We start from the raw sequence: 20,087 nt of genomic DNA, 5'->3' as shown, positions 1-20,087 counted from the left end.
GGTTCCTCTCCTTGTGTGACTGAGGGAAACATCAAACATCTATATCCGAGGTGGGTGTAGGCATAGGAGGAAAAAAAAACCCAAGAAAAATCAAAACAATGCCGCTCACTTGCTCTAATATAAACTCTAATGAACTAAAACAACAAAAACTGCCAACAGTCACTGCTGTGCACTATTAAAGACTAGAAGAAATGAACAGTTTCATTTTTTTCTTCAGTTTTTCAGTACCAGATGCTCCATGGAACCTACCATCTTCACTCCAAAGTTGTTTTTCTTTCTTTTTGTGCTGAGAATTCCAGAAAAGCTCAGAAGATAGCATCTTTTTTTTATTTTCACATATTTTCACTAGAAAAGTCATTGAGAAAAGAAAATCTAATAAAATCAGAAAAGCGGAACCAGGGCTGGGTTGTGGGGAGGGCACAGAGGTTAGCTTTTAACTTAGCATTTTTATTGACTCTGGGAAAACAAAATAACGGGGCCATATTAAGATTATGCACTCTGTAATAGACATTCAGGCCTTTGGAGCCTTTTTGTTGGACTTTGAAGAGCAGAGAAAGGACTCCCACCGGCTGAAATCCAGTGGAACATCCCAACAACAGGGCATAACTGTTCCCTTATGCCTGAATGGGAGGGGGATGAAAGGGGGAGGTGGGGTTTCAGAGGTAGGGCCATGAAACAAAAGCAACAAAAGTGCTGATCATGAGGGAATGACGTGGCTGGGTTTGAGGTGGCGGGGGGGTGGGGGGGGCTAGGAGGCGGGTTCTCCCGGACAATGGCCCTCACAGAGGAGTGACACGCGGAAGAATTGAAAAATCTACACAAGAACTGTCTCCCCTTTGAAAAATAAAAAATAAAAACCCACAATGCACCTCTGGGCGGCTACGAACGGCGGGGGTGGGGCCGGTGCCGTCACCGCGGTTCCCACACCGGGGAGACAGACACCGTGGCACCGCCCCGCGTAAATCTTCGCGCTTCTTCAACCCACGGTCCCTGACGAAGACTTCGCCGAAACACATCAGGATCTTTTACAGTTCGTTAGAAAGTTCCATCTACTGAAGCCATTTTATTTATCATTTTCACTGTAAGAGAGTGCCTTGGTTTTCTTTCTTTGTAGATCATTTACTCACCAAGACTCCTACATCAAAGAGCACCTTCTATTGTTGTTCTTTGACTTTCTTCACTTCTTTTCAATCAGAGTTCATTTTCTGAGGTCTCCCTTCGCGTTCAGATGGTATTAGATTTTCAACCTGCTTATAAGTTCCAGCAGATGCATTCACTTATTTCTGAGCCAAATGGAAACGGTATCCATCACATACATTACATTATATTACATTACAGGCATTTAGCAGACACTCTTATCCAGAGCGACTTACACAACATTATACATAGCATAGAATGAGACATACAATGAGTCCGATGTTGGGTTGAATTAAGAAAGAAAATGGTGTTTCTGGGCTTTGTGCAATTTCTCCTCCTCGTTTAACTTATTCAATGCCAGTTTCAATAATCTCTACTCATTTATAAGAGGAATGCTGTCCTGCCCATTCTAAATGGTGGAAATAGTTCTTCACAGAGATTTAATGAAGGCAGAGAAATGTCCCACAATTGGTGAGAACATGAGACTTGGCTTTTGAATGAAATCTAAAAATTGTGTACAGATAGTATAACATTCTGCTTTTAATACAGTTCTGTTGAACATTTCACACACACACACACACACACACACACACACAAAATACTTATTTGGCATACACAGACTCAAAACCACAAAATCAGCTTGAACCGAAGATATATAATCAAATTTTTTTTTTTTCCCACAGGTGGCAACTGTCAGGCCGAGAATGAAGGATAGAGCACCGCTGTTGCCTGACCGCCTAACGCTTGTTTGAAGCCCCTGCAGCGGCCCGGTTTTAACCAGGGGCCCATTATTCAGCCGCCACTTCAGCTGATTAATGGTTAAACGCGGTAATTGATTTGTGGAGGAGTGTGAATTTAAACAGCGTCGGCAGAGTTCAGCGTAAATAGTGACCCCTCTGACAAAAGCCGGCTGACATAAAATGAAAAAAAAGGACAGCCTGTGGCCGGAGCTATCAAAGGGCGAGAGACGCGAAAGTGGCCGGCCGCTCTCCTGCGCCGCGCACCTCCTCCTCCTCCTCCTCCTCCTCCTCCTCCCTCCTTTTCTCTCGGCAGAGCCGTGTGTTAAACTGACAGGAGCCGTTACGCGAGCCGCTCGTCAGTTCACCTCAAGAAAGCGAGCGGCGGGAACAGCGCTGGAATTTTACGGCGAGCGCGTATCTGGAGGGGGGGGGGGGGGGGGGGCGTCCTAAACCACAGCTCGGGCGGCCCGGTTCTCGCGAGTTTAGGCGGAGCGGACCCTCTCCCTGCACTGCCGCTCCTGAGAACAATCCTGTTTTCCCCAGAGTAGGACCGGAGACGTACGTGGCGCTAGTAAGACAGCTTTGCCAAGAGCAAGAACCACTCACAACGCCCGGCCAATGTGTATCCAACCAATCTGTCACATTCGGTAATTCATATTTTTCATTGACTGTCCTTTGCTTGACCGTTGAAGGAAATAAAAGTGTGACAGGGATAAAACATTACAATGGGAACAACCATTTGTTAGGAAGAAAACAAATAATGACCAAAAGAGCAAATGATATATTTTTTTCAGAAAAAAAATGCACTGGGATATGGAAATAGTGATATGAAAATGGCTGTTTCTGGAACATTCTGCCATTTGTAACATAAAAGTGCGGTGGGATTTTGCTTCAAGTTTATTTACCGAAAACAATTTGCGTATTTTTTCCCTCTCGGTGTGACAATGGGGCCACGGAGCGCTGAGTGTGTTTTCAGTGCAGGAGAGCTGGGCCTTTCCACACATTCAGAGCGACAGCGGGTGTTTGGCACAGAACAGGCTTACAGCACCTGCGGAATAAAAGGGTTAGAGCCCATTCCAGAGCTGAAATGTGCAATAGTCTGTGTGTGATCTGATTCTTCCTTTCCAAAATATTTCCCACAGGCTTCTCCTCTTGTGTGTACTGTGCCTTTGAAGCAGTGTCCAGCGATCTCAAATCCTGGTTCAAAGCTTACAACAAAAAAGGAAAAAAAAGAAAAACACCTGTTCAAAGATTCTTTTTCGTAATAGGCCTACCCTGGAACTTATACATCTAGTCTTCTGAAAGTGTTATTTCATGGCAAGTGGACTGTTGAAGCAAATTTATATTCAAAGTCATGCTACATTTCAACATACATACCTGTGAAGTATACTATATTTATATAAACGGTTGCAACATTCATTTATCTATCATTCATTCATTCATTCATTCATTCCATCATTCATTGTAATAATGATTGGGTTGTCAACCTGGCTGTTGGTTGAAATGTGGGAAAGCTTTGGGAAGCAGATAAATTATCAAAATTGTCTAATGTGAATATACTGTGAAGATGCACATAGTGTGGGGGGTGGGGGAGAACAAGTAGTGTGCTATATAAAGTTGCTCACAATGAATATGAATTAACATCGCAGCCAACCAGGGAACAGCTGAACATTTGAACAGTATACCAGTTCCACATGGTAACTCAAGCACACTGATCAAATAATTAGTCTTGATGAGTATGGCCTATTCCAGTGAATATCCTTTCAGAAAAAGTCACATGACTGGTAAGTCTGTCTGTGTGTATTTAAGATCTCATTTTCAATAAGGACCTAGGAATATACGATAGATAAATGAAAATGTATGTGATAAATAAATAGTGCTTGCTTTGTACATTAGTATATATGTACTGGAGTATAAAGCTCATATCAAAGCTGCTGCATGCTTTAATACCACAAGAAGTTTGACAGAAGGCTCTCTGTGAACTTCTATAGTGCAGTGTACCAGCAGGGGGCGACACATGGCCTTGCAGCCCCACAGGAGGGCTGACCCTTCCGGTAGGAATGCTGAGGTTAGCAAGACGCTCGCTTCAGCCCAGATCGTTGCATACCAGGGTGTACCAGTAGAAAAGGACGATCGCACTGCTCACAGGTTCAGATCGCTCCTCACGGGGCTGCAATAGTGCAGGCTCTGCAGCACTAGCATTACCCTTAGGGGCATTTTTAATCAGGATTGCAGAAAACACAGCTGGTCCTGTTTTGTTGAGGCGATCGGCATCAACAAGGGCAGAGGGTAGGTTTCAACATTGTCTGACCGATCAGTGGACAGCTCACCATGTGGAACAAAATAATGGTCAATTGTCAGAATATATACATACACACACACACACACACACACACACACACACACACACACACACAAACAATAAGCTGAAAACGAAACATTTTTGAAGTCATTCTTTTTCCGGGTATACTTCAGTGTAGAATTCAGTTAATTTGTTTAAATGGTTACTTGCCTGCTTTGTTTACCGTGCCCTCCAGTGGCAAAGTAAAGTTACTACAAGTGTTTTGAAAATGCACACATTACGGAGCATTTCACCCATTAAAAAAATTAATTAGTCTAATTAATGTGCATTATACCATATATTAAGAAGTGTAAATATTAATTAATCACTAATAAGGGCCCATAATCTTGCTGTATAAGATGGAAAATAATAATAATAATAAATAATATCCATCTTTTGGATACATAGTAGCGACTGTGTTCACTCTGTGTGAGTATTCTCAAGCACCACCTTGTAGGAACAAGCTACTCTTTCAGAATGTTCATTACAGGCATGAAGAAGCCAAGGATTCCATTAGAAAAAATGCATATTCATAAAGAATTTAATACTTTTAATATTATCCTTATCTTTACCTGATCGATTTATACTGTTCACAGGGCAAGAGTAAAAAGGTATAATAATAATAATAATAATAATAATAATAATAATAATAATAATAATGATACATTATCTATGCTTATATAATGCGGTCTTGGATAAGGGTAATAGATATTTTAGTTTGGCTCTCAACTCCTCAGTTTCTTCCAGAGGAGGAAAGTCTCTTGTTCCCTGAATGTCCGTGGAGTCCAGATCCTTTAATTAACAGTGGCTTAGGTCTGATTTTTCCCGACACACCGGGAGCTCCCTGAGGCCCCTCCCACTGTCTCCCGACATTATGCTGAAGCCCGGGGCAGAAGCCGCCCATCTCCTGCCCTGTTAACCAGGCCAGTCATTAAAAGTCAGCCTTCCTCAGGTTATAAACTCTGGGATAATAGGCTTTGCCCTAATCTGTGAAGAAGCTACTGATTCTTTCTGTGAGCCAAGAGGGGGGGGGGGGGGGGCATCCAATTGAATTTTATTAGCCTTTCTATCACAATCATTGTCTGAGAATGTGATGATGCCATGAACTCTTCACGGCTATGACTTATTGCTAACAGGAAGTACCAGAAGACACAGAACAGAGCATTATCCTGAGTAATGAAGTAGGTGCTGTTGAACCATTTATAAGAATTACACTGTGCATCTTGCTCATGCCTTTCTGATAGACTCCAACTGCAACCCAATATGTTATAAATTTAAAGATTAATTGATAGTAGACACACATCTCAAATGTATGATAACGTGTAGCTTATTTCATCATGAAAGTGGCAAAATTGTTCATCTTTAAAAAACCTTCATAAAGTCATGGATTTTTTAGTGCCAGGTCATAAAAGGACACTAGGTAGACAAAAGATTCTGTTGGTAATCCTGGATATATGGCTGGTCTCAACAAAGTTTTCAAGACTTCTACATCCACTTTCCTCAAAGGCAAACCACAGGGAATTTTCAGTTTTGTGTACAGGTAAATCAATGAAATGGATCCATAACTGCCTCACATTCTTAATACATGTTTTGAAAATGTAGCCCTGATTCTCAACTAAATCACTAATGCATGTCATCTGAAAAGCAGCATAACAATAACAAACGAAACAAAAAGATCAGATGGCTCGGAGGAAGAGGTGTGCATTCGTTTTCACGCCTCTGGCCAATGAATTTAGTAATTTACCAGGTGGCGGTGGCAAAAACCGAGAGTAAATTGGCCGGAGACTCACAACTTCACAGCATCTTTTAAATTTGGCTAAAACCCAGTAGACTTGCTGCAGTGAGGGGCTTAGGGGTGTGATGGGGAGCCATTTAAAGAGCTCCTTGACCCGTCCCTTATGGATGCCCCAGAATACAAACTATATCTTTCTTGTTTCCATTAGTTTTTTTTATCTCAAACTTTCTGCAAATGAGCAAGATACAAAAACGTTTGCCTGTTTATGCCGAAGAATGAAAAGGCGAAAGTCGCCTGGAGGGGGGGTAAGGGCGTGAGGTCACAGAGGAGAGGGCTGCGCTGGCTCGTGAAAGACCTATGTTCAAGAATGTACTGTAAAATAAGCATTGTCATAGACATTGCACCATAAATGATAAAACGCGGAACTTTTTTTCTCAATGATCAGGATTCTTGGTAGATCTGTTCTAACAGATGTAGAGTTGCAAAGGTGAGTTTCACTGTAAAATGGTGCTCGGCGTTGGGGCTGGCATGGTTTAGGTACAGTCCCTACCACATCACTGTACCATGTAACTGAGTCTGAATGCTATACTTATTGTCAGCTGTTTACAGGTTTATACATTCTATGGTTGTGTGGGTTCACCCTCATAAATGGTGTCGTGTGATGCCAGTCAAGTAAAGCTACAGTACCACAATCCATGGCAGTTGCTATCACTTCAGGCTCTCTCTCCAGGTTTACTTCACCAATGGTTGCTGACCAATTTGTATAAAATATGATAGTAGTGACAAAAGGGATCCTTGCTGCAGATGCATTGATTAACTCAGAATGGTTCTTTTCAATTCTACTTCCCACAGAAGTCTACAGTTGACTTGCAGCTGCTCAGTGTGGACAGAGCATAAGACCGGATTCAAGTTCAACTGAAAAAAAAGGGGAAGCTGCTGCCGGCATGCCTTCCTTAATGATTCCATAAATCCTGAATACGTGCCTTTAATCTTTATTTCTCCTGCGATGCATTGCTACAGTCTGGCCGGAGGGCACCCTTCATTAATGGAAATCAATCCTGTTTTCTGTCCGTTTCTCGCCGGTCTGCGCTCAGACCCAAGCTGGCTCGGTGCGGCGATATTACGAATGCAGAAGTTAACTCGGAGTAATAGTCCCTTCCCCGCCCATGGCTGGACTCTGTCTTTCCCAATTATCACCTTCTAAATGCCAGCTGGGTGCATTCCAGACCATCGGGGGGCAGTTCCATTTGCATTGCTCCGAGACAGCGTCACGCTCAAGTGCCTCCATGATAACGTTCGGCGCACGTCAGGGGAATTTATGGTGTTTTTTTTTTTTTTTTAAAGTTGTATCGGTGGCTAACAGGTCGCCTCGAGTCATCTTCTTATTATCGGCCCTGAAAAGAAATCGCATGCCATGAAATGAAAACAAGCCAGCATCAATAGGAGATGCATTCCCTCAATTAATCACAGAGCCGATTGAGGAACGTCTCTCAGTTCTCCTTTATTTTTTAAGCAAAATTCTGCCTTATTTTAAGATGAATGTTGCACGACTGATGAATTATATAGAGCGCTGCTCTAAATAAAACATTACAAGTTAAGGCTGAGTTACTGTTCTTATATCATAGAGCAGTTCAGAGGCTGAAACAGCTTGTTAAATATTTACTGTGCTGGAAATATTGAGCAACATTACAATTTTATAGTATATTCTTCTGTAAGACAGGTATTCAATCAAAATAATCGTCCAGAACATTTGTATTTAAATGTGGCAAGTCTCCAAAATCTTTTTTGCCATTCTTAGCAGCGCTTTCTTGAGATTAGCTCCTTTCTTTTCTTTATTTTGAAACCTTACCAGGTATTTTTTTAAAATGTATTTTCCCTCACCCGCTGCCAGGCGTACAGCACCATCAGGATCTGTTCCATTTCCCTCCGTACTGGATACAGCATCATTTAGCTGCGATTTAATTTTCATGTTTAGATATGTCCTGCGGTGAGGAGGTTCTGTTGGCACATAATGAAAAATCCACAACACTGTGCATCGATTGGCCTTGCAGTTTTCCTGAGTTGTGCTGTTACACAAAGGACAAGAAAGGGGAGAAAGTCAAAACTGGACCCCCAATGAGGCATGTGACCTCCAGGGCATTATAATATCAGTAATAATAATAATAATAATAATAATAATAATAATAATAATAATAACACAGAACACATCAATGCCTTTCATCCATATATGTATAATATAAATATATATAATTAAATGTAAAAGTACGGAGACAGTTGTGTCAAACTGGTTGTTTTTCCTCCATACTAATAAAATTTTCAAATCAAACAATGACCATGTGGCAGCATTCACAATGTCTGCATTTATTCCATGTTGCTTTTAAAATAGATATTGAGCTATATCACAATAATGTAGTTCAATGGGTCAAGTACCCCTATTCCAAGACAGCATAGGTATTGAGACAAATGTTAAAGTTATTTCAGATTCCACAGGTCTACCATATTACTCTAATCATTTATAAATAGATAGCTGTGAGTGTCAGAGCATATGTTATGAGCTAAAAGAAACAAGACAAGGAAATTACAGATGAGGGTCTGAGAACTGAATATGTCAACCAAGAAAGCTATTGTGTGGGTGAAAGAAAAAAAAAATCAATTAGAGTTATTGCATATTCCAAAGTCAATGACATGGAATATCCTAAAGGAGAACATAACTATTGAAGGACTTCAGAATCAATCGACAGGATTATTATAAGAGCTGAGAAAATAAATCTTAAATTGTAATTGAGTAATCGCTAATGATCTCCATACATCGGGGGTGGAAGCATCACAGGACACAATGTACAGAAGACTGAGAAGCAAGTTAGAGACTACATTTCAAGATGTAAACCTCACTGGCACAAACACTGAAATGCTTGGAATTAGCGAAAAATTACAAAGATGAGCCTGAGAAGTTTTGGAAACAAGTTTTATGGACAGATGTGAGAAAGACAAACCTTCACCAGAGTGATGGAAAGGTGAAAGTGTGGAGGAAGAGAGTGACCTTCAGCACACTTCTTCATCTGTCAAGCATGGTGGAGGCAGTCTGATGGTCTTAAAAAAAAAGGCCCTTCTTTTTTAAATGGTACACAATGACTTTCAGAGCCAGATAATGTGTTCACATGCTTTTATATAGTGATAGCTATTGAAACACTTGCAATTGCATGGGTTAAGTAACGTTCGGTAACCAGGTAACAGTAATTAAAGTACAAGTTCAGTAACGTTCGGTAATCAGGTAACAGTAATTACAGTACAAATGCTCCACCTCTAAACAGTGGAGTGTGTGTATGTGTCTGTGCGTATTTTTGGCTGGGCTGCAACAGCGGGACCAGCCCTACAAACGCGAATGTCTGTGACTGAGTGACTGAGTGATGAAGTTACACCATTGGCCGGCCGAGTTATGAAGTTACACCATTGGTCGGCCGGATGAAGTGTGTTAAGTCCAGCCATATACTAGGTTTTGACTTGGTCTTGTTTTTTTTTAATTTCCTCCAAAAGCTCAGCTGTCACCTATTCCAACAGCTGTTGCGCATCACTAGCGATGGGCTTAAAACAATCTGTCCTACCCTGGGCTAATGCAGTTTGATTTTCTCTCTTTCTCTGCAGCCATATGACAAGCTGGCCTTTGGATGCCACTTCTGAGACATAACCCAGCTTTACAAATTCCAGAACTTATGATAAAAAAAGTAACACCAGACGTGCCATCTTAGAGCGTGTGCAAATGCATAAAATGCATCAAGCTTGAGTTTCTTCTTTTCATCAAAAAGATTCCCGTTGTAATTTTGGTTTCTTTCCTGTTATGTCCGAGTTGCCTTTTATTGTTTATTTATTTATTTATTTATTTATTTATTTATTATTTTGGACCTGTTACAAGGATCAGTGCCATGCAAACTTTAGACATAAAGAAAATTGGACGGAGGTTTATCAAGCAGCAAGACATCATGGACCAACTTGAATATTGTCAACAAAAAAAAAAGAATATGAAACACAGTGCTGTACTGGTGCATTGGTCCAAAAAAGTAACAATAAAAAAAAAGGTGCCAGAAGGATGTTTTCAACAACTCGAAGCGATCGGTAGCACGCAGACTCTCGCACAATCCAATCCTCATGGCACACATGTCACGAGGAGGAATCCCAACGCCGTGGTTAGCGGAGGAGAAAAGGCGAGGAGAAAAGCAGCACATTTTCCCCCACCGTGGAGATCACACTGTTTTTCTATTTTGTCCCACGGCGTGCGGTACCCACAGCGTGTGTGATGAGCAAGGGCGCCGACCAGCAGGACCGATTCAGAACGGGAAGACAAAGGGAAGCTGTTCTGACTCAAAGCCTCAAAGCTAGGAATACAGATCCCCCCCCCCCCCCAGCCCAGAATAATGATGCATCATTCAAATAAATAAATGAATAAAAAATACAATGGAGTATTAATACTGTAAACGCTAAACTGTATCGGTGTAAAACCCAACTGTGCATGGAAATGTATTTCATTATGGCCAACTGCAATATGAATCGGAGGTTAAAAGGAATCATGACCAAATTAGAAAAAGAAAAAAAAAAAGACTGCCCAACATTTAAAACCGGTAACAGTTCACGTAAAAATAGGAGGTTTTGCAAACTGGCCAACTGCTGTGCTCTCTCAACAAACATACATTTGTTTGTATAGTCTGGTATCAGGGAATTATGACAACAGAAATAGAAATGGCTACAATAAGAGAGGCGTAAATGTAAATAAATTCAATCTTGGTTGAATGTGAGTTGCTCAGATGGGTCAGTAGTTCTTGGCATTTATATGGTAATAATTATCATTCCTGAGTGGTTTATGGCCCTTCAATATATTTGTACCTCCTTTGAGAATGTGCCAGCCTCCTCATATTACTAGAATACCTCAGTATTATGTTATTTAACACCATGAAACTATAATTTTATGTATCAGTGCAATTTTTCAAGGGAATGCCTTGGAAAGCGATCCATTGTGTGTAGTGGTTTAAAACGTTGCTTAATTGTCATACTATGGCACTAAATGCCATATTACTCAACCATGGAACAATGCACTAATGATTTTGGGTTCAGATTCTGATCACATAAGTTGTCTTTGTTGAAAGGCAGGATTTAAAAAAAGTATACAGTTTTCATTAAAATCTTCTACTTATATTGAGCACTATTAAAAAACAGATGTCCTGTATAGGGAAATGTATTTTTTTGATTTTGGTTAATTCAATGTAAAGACAGGTTTTTTTTTTTTTTTTTTTTTTGGTAAAACAACAACCAGATGATGTGATGAGTCATCCTCATAATCCCCAGGTTAAGTCACTATTAGAAATTAGATTAAAGGAAATTGCCACAACAAAGTAAATCTCTTATTCATGGCCACTGGAGGAAAAAAAGTCTTCTTAAGAATGTGGAGGTTTTTATAAAGCTGTAGGCTTTGATTAAAGCCTTATTTTAACCACATCCGACAAGAAGAGGATGCCCACCCCTTCATTTACACTGCTTTAGACTCCCATGCCCCTGTAAATCGCTAACAAGCTCATAATGATGGACCACAGCAAATGGATCCAAGCCACTGAGCTGCTGTCCTTACAATTAAGGTAGATATTCCTACATTTCAAAAGACAAATGATGCACTCGAAATGCATCACACGAGTCACCTCAGGAACAAAACAAAAGAGAGAGTGGGGGGAGAAAGAGAGAGAGAGAGAGAGAGAGAGAGAGAGAGAGAGAGAGATGTAGTGGTCTCCTACCCACCTCACAAACAACATGCTGTTGCTTTTAAGCCTTTTATAAAGAGGTTTACTTTCTTCTTGCATTGTAAAACAGCATATTGGAAACAGAAGTTCCGTTTAATACAAAACACAGCCTATAAAAACATCCTTGGGAACCTGAACGCTTTGCAGCCTTCACAGCTTCTGGTTGCCATGGGAACTATAAACACTATAAAATCAACCAAATAAACAAACTATTGCAACAAAAGTTCACATATAGAGTACCTGTCTTTTAAAAAGATGATACAGAACAGTATTTTTGACATTCAAGGTGGAGGCCCTCTCTGTTAACTCAAAATGGGACCAACGTTGTTCTCCTTGGACAACTATCCCTTTCCCCCATACCAGTGTGAAGGGATGCAGTTTTTTTTTTCCCTTTTTGATGCCTTCTGCACCTTTTCTCCCAATTTGGAAAGCGAGACCATATTTTTCTACTGCCGCTCATTGTGCAAACACAGCTTGACAATTCAGACAAGAAGTTACTCTCCTCTGAAGCTTGTGATGCTATTTTCGACATCAGGTTCACACAGAATTGAGTTGAAAGAAAACACTTCATATGCAGCTCAACAGACAGACCTGTAGGCACCTGCTTGACCAGTGGGAGGAGTCGCTGGTGAGCAACGTGCTGACTGAAACCCTCTGTCCCCCAGGGCAACACTAGCACCAACTGTGCATTACCCTATAAGTCTGCATAGCCTGTAATTAAGGACCACAAAACACAACTATGTGTAATCCCATTTCTTGTAATGCATGTGGCAAACCTACATTCCATACATCATATAATTTCACAAACCTCAAAAACTAGCTGCTCTACTACCAAATGATCAGAAGAAATGAAAAAAATAATTTCATAATTTTCTAAGTGTTACAATGTATTTATATTTCAAGCATGTTTTTAATGGGGGGGGGGTTGGTCTGATTTTAAGTAATATAAAAATATAAAAATTGCACTGGAAGTTCATAAAAGCAGCATGCAATAGTAAACTGTGTAATAGTAAACAAAAAGGCCACGGAAAAAACTATGATAGCCAATGCCAATGCCATCTACTGGCCTCGCTCTGCACCAAGATATATTTTTCCCCGTATAAAATGTGTGATATGATGTTCCTCATGCTTTCAAGTTTTGCAGCAGCAGGCAATGGGGGCAGAGTTGTGAAAAAGCATATAATAAGTACATTCATCACTATGGATGCATTTCAGAGACATGATTTCTAATTTATGTTCAGCCACAATGGAAATGTATCAATTTTGAATTACTTTATTATAATTGAGTCATTTCAATGACATCACATTAATTAATTGAATTAATTAGAATTGAAGTCACAGATGATCATGAAAATAATCAAAGAGACAGAGTCTCTATTACCGCCCTCATATTAGACTTTTTAATTTGCTGTGGTATAGACACAGCAATGCCCCAAGAACTCAACCACAACACTGCAAACAGTGACACCATGGGGTATAAAAGGGAACAGCAACTACAATATTATCTTGCTTCAATGTACTGTATGTCACCAACGCAAAATTCATCTCACTAAGGGGGACCAGATTCCCAGGAGAACCATGTACATAATGCAATGGGGGCCTACAACAATGGCAGTTACAGACAAAAAAAAACGAATTGAAATATGATACGGTAGCTGAAATACTGGAGATTTAAAGACTAATTCAGGAAAGGTCAGGACATGTGAAAGAAGGTGGACATACGGAGCTGTCCTGAGATAAATGAGAAGTCTGGTCACTGTACTCCTTGCTAACCAGTCAGACATTGTTGGCTATTAGCATTAGGTGTGTTCAATTGCTTCTTAGTGCAAGTATAAGAGAGCTTTCAGCATCTAGTCTTGATTCTTGGCTTTTGATTGCCTTTGGAGGCTGTTATTGGTGTTGGTTAACATAAGGACCACAGTCATGCCAATGAAAGTCAAAGAAGCCATTACAAGGCTGAGAAAGGTGGGGGGGAAAAATGTCAGAAACATAGGCTAAACCTTAGGCTTACCAAAATCAACATCCTCATTAAGATCACTGTCCCAATACTTCTGCATAATGCAACTTCTTTATTAGTCCTGATATCAAAGGACTACTGCATGGAATTAGCCCTGGAGTCTTGTAGGATCTCCCTAAGAACATGTTGTCAGATCCATATGTAGTGCAATATTCATTTCAAACAACCAGCTTGTTACTTTTGTTCTTTTAACCACCTTGAACCTATAACTCCCGGCAACACAAGCTTGTGCTTAGCCGTATACACCTTTATGTTGTACAGTAGCTGGAGTTAGGTCATTCAGTAAAGGCTAATTTGGCTAATTTCACCAGCCATAAATTATATTGAGTATATATTTCAGAATACTTAAAAGTGTGAATGCTTTTGTTTTGGTTTTTAATTTAGTTTATTCAATGTATTACAATATCAAACATATGGAGAATACACAATAAGAAACATGAGGTTGCCATTATTAGAATTTAAGGTGCACATGTTTCACTGTTCCCTAGTCAAAACTTCAGAAAATATTAATACTTTTCTCAACCTCTCTCAGCTTGAGTCTGAAGACATTACAGACTGTATTAATCATGAATTGGCCAGGTCTGAGAACAAAATTCTTCTCATCTTGAGAGTGTGTTTACACAGATGCAGTTCCACATACTTTCTGAAGAAGCAGACTGCATTCTGTTGGTCAAAAGTTTTAAAGCTAAAGAAAAGGTGATTGTTTGGATCATGGTTTGCCTGTGGGGGGCTCAGAACAGGCCTTTCCATCTGTTAGCCGCAAACATCTTCTCAGTTACCTCTGGGATGAGAGAAATCCTCCCTGTCTTCCCTCTGCATAAATTTACTCAGCTGAGCCTCAATCCCATTGCCAGCGTTTTGTTTTCCCACAGCAACATGTGTTAAGTTAATGCTCTGGAACACATTTCAAAGACAACAGTGCACAGGACAATAGCAATAACAAGCAATATGCTGATCTGTTCCTGACATGACATTTTTACAAAAGCATCCAATGGGAGTTTCCTTATTTTACACAGTCAATAATGAACTTTTGTTCAGTGTTCAGAAAATATAATCAGTGAGATTAAGGATATTTTCTCCGGCATTACAAATGTCTGTTTTTGGAATTGTGTCTGCTTTATTGCCTTTGTTTTGTGGCATGGCCACACACCTCTGCCAGTGCTATCACAATGTACCAATGCGTAAAGACATGTTGACACACCTGCATTTACTCACGACAGATTATTTTACAAAGAGATCCCTCTTACATTGTAAGAAGTCAGCTTGGTTGGGGTGTGTTTAGACAGGGAACTTTCAACTGAAAAGTTTTATCAATCAAAATCCTTGTGCACTGGGTGCAGAGTTAATATTGACATTCATCTCATTGAATACATCCCCATCTACTAATAGTGCCTTTTTATATTCCAAGGACATCTGTACAGTGTACTGTACTTAGAATCTGCCATATGTTCAGCAAATCTTTTTATTGGTTTACCAATATGTACTGTATAACAGCCATGAAATTGCAAGAAGCTCCACACAAAATTACAAATTTGGAATCTATTTTTAAAGTAAAGAATTTTTTACTTAATCCAGCCACCTATAGAAAAGCTGGAAAAGCACTGCTATGTTGGACATAAGATACATTCAAGATAAATCCCATTTAAGGATGTTTCTAGCTTTAAGTTAATAGATTTGTTGAATATAAAGTCTCCAAAATAACTGGATTCTGCGGTATTAAAGTTTATCAACAATCTAATATAAATAACATAACTCACACAAAATAATGAACAAAGATTATTCAATCAAAGCATGAGAGGAAAACCCATGTTTAAATCTGCCCATTTACGGCCACTGCCTATTTACAATTCCTTTGAAACAGATGGTGTCACTGATGAATTATGCTTTATACTCTAAAGCAGTGGTTATAAAACTTTTCTGGGCCCCCAGAAATGAAAGTTAAGTCTGTGGGCCCTGCATCTAATTCCATGCACGGGCCAAAACTCCCGATTTAAGTGAGTAAACATATACCTAGATTTTGCATAGTTGATGGTAGAACAGTAGAACACCTTTGCTCACAGTAGCTGCAAAAGTTAATGTGACCAATGGAGCATTACCATTGTGTGTGACACTATGCCACTCTGGGTAGTTCACCAAATAGTCCTACAAGGAATAGATGTCAGGTTAGTGACACAGGTTCCCCAACACAGTCTTTAAATTTAATGAAACAAACAAGAAATATGAATCACAGTCATAAAAGTTTTATTTACTTAATAAATAAATTAACTTATTTTTCCAAAAATACTCAAAACCGTTAGTAGGGTTATTTGTATATACTGGTCTTATGAGAGACTCACCGGTCGAATGAAGGCCCTGTTGTCACGAGTACGGTTGACGGATCTGGAAAAACAGCAGATTGTGCACAACCAACCATATGAAATAGTGCATAAATTGTGAATGAATATGAACCAGGTCATGAGAGGACCATACGTTCACATAGCAGTGAGAAAAAATAGAATAAGGAGACAAGCTCGGGAAAAATGGCCGATGTGTCCCATATGTGTGTATGTGTATGAGTATGAGTGTTTGTGTGTACACACAGCAAGTGGGTCATATGAAAGTGTGAATGAGTGTGTGTTTGTGTGTGTATGTTCAGCTATGTATGTGTAACTACGAGATTTGTGATAAGCAGGAAGATGGGCATGCAATATATATTATAAACACACAGAGCCGGTGAGTGTGTGTGAAACCCAGTACACTACTTCACTGCCTTCTGGCCCTGTACTGAAAAACTTCAATCCTAGCCTTACAACTGTCACCCTTTATGCTTCACACTCACATACCAGCAAGAGGGTATGACATGACAGCTGCTTCACAGTGTATATTAACAAGGCCATCATTATTGCACCTCCGGGCATTCATCTGCCATGAATTAAAAACACCTGGCACCAAGTTGCAATGACCCCAGCAGACAAATTACTGGAACCTAGCAACTGTGCTTTTCCTCATAGCTGCCATTTAAAACGTTTGAAGTTCCTTGTTAAGTATTTTTTACACAAATTAGACACAGGTGTATAAAGCTCATAGTGTACATTACTAGTTAAATTGAGGGAAAACTGCAGTTTTATGGAACTATTTAATGGTTTATTAGTAGAAGGTCTAGGGGAATGATTTCAGTTTTTTCTACTGGTAAATGTGTGCCTGTAATGCATTGTAAAGACCTACGCTATATGATTTGGACTCCTTACTGCAGTGTCTAACTTGTCTAAGTGGCACTAATATAATAACTCCAGTTGTTTAAGAAATTATGGTGCATATAGTCATTCAGATGAAGTAAAATACATTCTGAAAATCTGCAGCTGTTATAATTTTGTATGAATGGAAAACCTGGAATCACAGCCCATTTGTATGTATTCAACGAATCTCCTGCACCCTAAAATTTGCTACATTCCACTCTATAAAGATGTGTGTCTTTACAACCATCCTGTATTTTACTGAGCAGCTAGCATCTCTAGACATATTGTGACAGTTCTAAAGCTTCTTGTTGTAGAGGGAATGGGATTACCATGTAATAATGACCAGGCAAGGAACATGTTCTAAGAGAGTCTCAATGAGCAACAAATCATTCATTCCACTGCCTAGTACATCACGATTGGAATAGCACAGGCATTTTTCAGGTGTTACGCATTTATATGAAGGAAAACTTTGGCATGTTATATACATATATATAAACTAAAGTGACTTTTATTCACTGGTTTTCAGTGTGTTCTTGGCACCAGTGGATCAAGTCACTGATCGGCTATATAATCCACATATCTGGTCCTCAAAGCCTTAATTGGCAGCTGATTGAAAGGAAACCACAAAGATCTGCAGAAACTGCAGCCCTTGGGGAATATAGTTCGATACCCTGAGACTGTAGGTGATGTTATCCTAACAAAACTGTGAACATATGACCTTTACATCATGGACTATAATCCCTGACAACATTTCAAAAAGAATTTTGAGCTAAACCCACAAAAATAAAGAAATAAAGAACCCCAATTGCAATGACTAAATTAAACACTTTTCAAAAAAGTATGGAAGGAGTCTCAGTTGCTCCACATATTTAAGGCAGTCAATTTTTTTGGGCAGACCCCTTTTGCTCGATGCCTTTATCGTCATCATCTTAACTGTCATTATCAAACCCTTACTCAGAAAGCAAAGGCCAATATTTTCACATTATTAAAAACCCATCAATGCATTTAACAGTTAAATGATTTCACATTTCACTTTATATAACAAATGTGGCATGTGGCAGGCATGTCGAGGTCACAAAGATGCTCCACACCATTTATAGTTCCCTCTTGGTAACACAAAGTCAGTAAAGCCGCGTTTCCACCGCAGGAACTTTACCCCGGAACTAGGAACCTTTTGAGGAACTCAGTGCGTTTCGACCGCAGGAACTAGGGTCTTTATTTTACCCCCAAAATCATCCCTGCTCGGGGGGTAGTACTTTCCAAAAGTACTGGAACCTTTGGGGTGGGGCGCAAGCGCTGAAAATTTCTGATTGGTCGACAACTTGCAGTGTTTTATTTCAACCGCCATTTTTAAAAATCTGCAGCCGCAAACAGATTTATTTTCATAATAACTTGAAATCAAACTTGTATGTTATGCGGCGCAGTAGCCTACTTTTGGTTATAGCCTGCCAACGTCTTGGAATTATAACGTGTGCTCTTCTGTTCTTTTCTTGCTTTAGTATTCGTTTTTATAAAATGCTAAGCATTCGTGCTGGGACAGTTACGTAACAAAACATTCAAACGGTTTAATTCGGTTGCTGAATATTTTCTTCCGGATTTTCTTTGTTAGCCCGTTGTAATTGAATCAAAACGTTTGATACAGTTATGTGAGGTATGCGGTAGTTATGCATAATTTACATTGGTGATACAGTAAAAAGCAAACTTGAAATCACCTTCCGCACTTTTTGTCAGGGTAAAATAACAGGTTAATTCTAGTAATCGTCCCTTTTGCTTTTTCAGACTGCCGTAATTTTACTCCACAAAAAGACCAGGAAGACTATGGACTAATTTATGGTGCATGGTTCACATCTGGAGGGCACACTTCGCTGCTCGGCTAGCAGAAACTTTGAAGGAAAGCAAACGGTGGCTGTACCACTGCTAATTTAAATTTTCACGCAAGTCCGAGTTTTCGTTCTATTCTTGTCATTTTGCGATTAGCCTATATGGAATTGACAATAAGAAAGTAATCAATTCAACAGAAAATTGTTTACAACGTGTGCATGTTTTCTGCTGTTGTTGCCAGTTATTTGTGGAATGTGAATGCATTATGTCGCCTCGGATGTCAAGACATGAAAGTGAATGTTCACATAAAAACATGATGAATGTGTTTGAGAGGATATATAAAACAGTTACAATCTGACTATTGGCCTGTTATATCCTATTTGTTGCATAACAATGGTCCAAGTTCAACTACCAACGGCAGTTTTGCTTGACAATGGTAAAATATGCCCAAACGGCTGCGGAAGAATATTTCAATTTCAGGTGATTAAATCGATATAAATACAAAAGTAACCATATATAGTCATTGTTGGTAATCTGTTGTATATAAGTGGAATAAACCCCTCCGGGCTGTCCCAGTTATTAGAAAATAATGTAGGCTACTTCGGTGGTAGTATGGGGTTACAGAAGAAATCATAGGACAGATGGATCAACGACAACGTCGCTTTTTTATACGTCAGTGGGCTAATTTGCCTAATCTTCGCGGGACTTTAGACCGCGGTGAAAACGCAGACAACAATGGGCTGAAGGAAACTTTCAGTTCCTTGAAAAGTAGATCCTGGGACTAAAAGTTCCGGGTACTTTTGGTGGAAACGCGGCTTAAGTTGGAAAAGTCAGTCAGTAGGGGTGATGATGCCTCTTCACTCATCAGCGACCCCTGCAGGTCAGTGGAGTGCCCACAGTCTCCTTGCTGAAGTTGCATATGAACAGTCTTCCTCAGACTCATTTCTGTGCAAACTTGCTGACTGCTGTGTGAAAAGAAGCAGCAGCTTGACACAGCATGTTTCAGTGCACATGATTGCCTGCACTCTCCCACGTTCATATCTGATTTTCTTTTTGTTAGCAATGACCACTGCTGATAAATATGCTGAGGTTTTTCAAACTGGGTAAAAATGTTGAAAAAACATTTTTCTGTTTTTAAGGATAATGTTCCCTTTTTACACACCACCAGCAAAACTGCTAATTATTGCTGCTCCCAATTTAAATTCTGTAAGTTTCAGCATTCAATCTAATTTTACAGTGGTTTATCCTTGTAATGATTTGATTACATGGTTCAAATTCTATGTTAATTTATAATTTTAGTA

The sequence above is a fragment of the Anguilla anguilla genome, chromosome 3 (assembly GCF_013347855.1).
Source record: "Anguilla anguilla isolate fAngAng1 chromosome 3, fAngAng1.pri, whole genome shotgun sequence".
Classification (NCBI taxonomy): domain Eukaryota; kingdom Metazoa; phylum Chordata; class Actinopteri; order Anguilliformes; family Anguillidae; genus Anguilla; species Anguilla anguilla.
Note: the sequence above shows the minus strand (reverse complement) of the source record.